The following is a 3,673-nucleotide window of genomic DNA, read 5'->3' as shown; positions in this document are numbered from 1 at the left end:
AAGTAAAAAAAAAAGGTTTTCATGAGTGCTTTGTATTGGTCTAGAGTTGACGGACCAGATGGGACTCATTCCCTCACAAAGGATAGCAGAAATAATACAATTTCTTTGGTAGGCTGACCTACCTGGCACCCCTAATAACCTCAAGTCAAGTCAAAACCGTTACAGTGTTCCATCAATAATTAACAGCGGTGCCTTGTAGCACGTTGAAGGTGAAACTCGCCTGTCTCTCTACTGCATCTAACCGGTGAAGAAGAACGACTCGCTCCTCTTCTCCTGCTCTGTACCGGGATCCTTTAAAATCATGTCTATATTCACCGAAGTACCTCAAGCCCCTCCGGTGGCCGTTTTTAAACTGACTGCCGATTTCAGAGAGGACACTCACGCGCAGAAGGTGAATTTGGGAGTCGGAGCCTACCGTACAGATGACTGTCTACCATGGGTCCTGCCCGTAGTGAAGAAGGTAGAGAAGATGATAGTGGAGGACAACAGTCTGAACCACGAGTATCTTCCCATCCTGGGTCTCCCTGAGCTCCGCTCTGCTGCCTCCAAGGTGGCCATGGGAGATGACAGCCCTGCCATCAAGGACGGGAGGGTGGGAGTGGTCCAGGCGTTGGGAGGTACCGGTGCGTTGAGGATCGGGGCAGAGTTTTTGAGGCGCTGGTACAACGGCACTAACAACACGGCCACGCCCGTCTACGTCTCCGCGCCAACCTGGGAGAACCACAATGCAGTGTTTTCTGATGCTGGGTTTAAAGAGATCCGCCCCTGCCACTACTGGGACGGAGAAAAGAAATACCTGGATGTGACTGGTATAATGGACGACCTGGAGAACGCTCCAGAACAATACATCTTTGTTCTCCATGCCTGTGCACACAACCCCACGGGGACAGACCCCACACCTGACGAATGGAAGACTATTGCTGAGGTCATGAAGAGGAGGAAGCTGTTTGTGTTCTTTGACTCAGCCTACCAGGGCTTTGCATCAGGCCGTCTGGATAAAGATGCCTGGGCCATCCTCTACTTTGTCTCTGAAGGATTTGAGCTGCTCTGTGCCCAGTCCTTCTCCAAGAACTTTGGCCTCTACAATGAGCGTTGTTGGTAACCTGACGGCAGTGGCCCAGGATAAAGACAACCTGATCCGTGTTCTGTCTCAGATGGAGAAAATCGTCAGGACCACCTGGTCCAACCCTCCCTCCCAGGGGGTGCGCATCGTAGCCATCACACTCAACAACCCCGATCTATTCATAGAATGGAAGGGTAATGTAAAGACCATGGCTGACCGTGTATTGTTGATGAGAGACCAGTTGAAGGCTAAGCTCATTGCTCTGAGGACGCCTGGCACCTGGGGACCACATCACACAGCAGATCGTTATGTTCAGCTTCACCGGACTCAACCCTAAGCAGGTGGAGTACATGATTAAGGAGAAGCACGTGTACCTGATGGCCAGCGGTCGTATCAACATGTGTGGCCTCACCTCCAAGAACATCGACTATGTCGCAGAGTCCATCCATGAGACAGTCTCCACGGTCCAGTAAGGCCCCGCTCTCCACGTGCAGCTACTTCCTGCTTCCTGTTCACAACAGGAAGTACTGTTAACTGTCAAGCACCCCGTCTGTGACACACATCCTTTCTCTATAAGCAGTGCTCTAGCCATCTATTGGTTGTAAAATGTAGACACATTAACAACAATTAATGGTATATGATCAACGGTATAACTGGTGTCCATCTTCTCTCTTCCTCAGATTACTGAGCCATCTTTAAACAAAATGAACGCAGACCTCTAGTTGAAGTATTTCACTATCCTGACGACCGTTATGTTGCCTTTTTGTTTATTCTATTGAGCCATTTCCAGTTTTCCGGTTTTGACAATGTGTAAAAGATGACTTTGTGGTTTTAAAAATGTTTCAGAGCACTTGAAAGTGAAGCAATGCCAGAAGTTGAGTGAAGGTCGCTCTGGATAAGAGCGTCTGCTAAATGACTAAAATGTACATGTAAATGTAATAATTTTCTCAAATCCATAATAAAAAGAAGTCTATCAAAACTAAAACATCTACCTCCACCAAGCTTCAATGCATTGATTCATCAACACACATATAGTCTAGACATGATATCTGTCCGCTATAATTTAACAAGGTTTCCCAGAGATCTGTCTGTCATCTTCATACAGTCTCTCTGCATCAAAACGTTTTGAAAAATAGAACCAGGAAGCGGTACAATTTGTTGGTTCAATTCCACACAGACAAACACAAACACACACACACACACACACACACACACACACACACAGAGGACCCAATCATAATGTGTCTTAGTAGCTCATGATTTAATGAACAGGAAGAAAGAGAGAAAGGATAAAGGGGGGGGAAAAAAGCCATTTGTCAATTAGTATGCAAATCAGTCTGTTAGCTCAGTGGGGGGTGTGGTTATGAAGTCCCTATGAAGGGATTTGTGCGTGTGCGCGTGTGTGCGTGTGTGTGTGTGTGTGTGCGTGTGTGCGTGTGTGTGTGTGTGTGCATGTGTGTGTGTGTGTGCGTGTGTGCGTGTGTGCGTGTGTGTGTGTGTGCGCGTGTGTGTGTGTGTGTGTGATCCAGCAACATCATCACTGTTTTATATCTTTTACTGCAGGTATGCTTTTCTGTATTTTTGTTATTTTCAAAACACAACGCATGTATACTATACGATCACTTTGTGGATTCAGTCTGAGAGAGATATTCTGAGAGCAGTGAACGTGTGGCTGTGACCGTCCTGTCAATGCCTGTCATCACTGTTTGAGTCAACCTGAAGTGTGGGTGTCCGTGTGCCTTTCTTCTGGGGGGATATGTGAAGTTGGTTACACTAACACTGTAGCTAACACCTAACACTGTTGCTAACACCTGTACACTGTAGCTAACACTTAACAATGTTGCTAACACCTGTACACTGTAGCAAACACCTAACACTGTAGCTAATACCTAACACTGTAGCTAACACCCAACCCTGTAGCTAATACCTAACACTGTAGCTAACACCTAACACTGTAGCTAACACCTGTACACTGTAGCTAACACCTAACACTGTAGCTAACATCTGTACACTGTAGCTAACACCTAACACCGTAGCTAACACCTAACACTGTAGCTAACATCTGTACACTGTAGCTAACACCTAATACTATAGCTAACACCTAACACTGTAGCTAACACCTACCACTGTACCTAACACTGTAGCTAACACCTGTACACTGTAGCTAACATCTGTATACTGTAGCTAACACCTAACACTGTAGCTAACACCTAACACTGTAGCTAACACCTAATACTGTAGCTAACATCTGTACACTGTAGCTAACACCTAACACTGTAGCTAACACCTAACACTGTAGCTAACACCTAACCCTGTAGCTAATACCTAACACTGTAGCTAACACCTAGCACTGTAGCTAACACCTGTACACTGTAGCTAACACCTAACACTGTAGCTAACATCTGTACACTGTAGCTAACACCTAACACCGTAGCTAACACCTAACACTGTAGCTAACATCTGTACACTGTAGCTAACACCTAATACTGTAGCTAACACCTAACACTGTAGCTAACACCTACCACTGTACCTAACACTGTAGCTAACACCTAACACTGTAGCTAACACCTGTACACTGTAGCTAACATCTGTACACTGTAGCTAACACCT

At 45.9% G+C, this 3,673-nt stretch overlaps 1 pseudogene; it reads left to right on the top strand.

Annotated features, from left to right (window-relative positions):
• The first annotated feature begins 262 nt into the window (after positions 1 to 262).
• LOC121573005 lies at positions 263 to 1,551 on the top strand (annotated as a pseudogene).
• Positions 1,552 to 3,673: the final 2,122 nt, after the last annotated feature.

Source organism: Coregonus clupeaformis, unplaced genomic scaffold, assembly GCF_020615455.1.
Source record: "Coregonus clupeaformis isolate EN_2021a unplaced genomic scaffold, ASM2061545v1 scaf0631, whole genome shotgun sequence".
NCBI classification, from domain to species: domain Eukaryota; kingdom Metazoa; phylum Chordata; class Actinopteri; order Salmoniformes; family Salmonidae; genus Coregonus; species Coregonus clupeaformis.
This window is presented reverse-complemented; position numbering and strand designations above follow the sequence as displayed.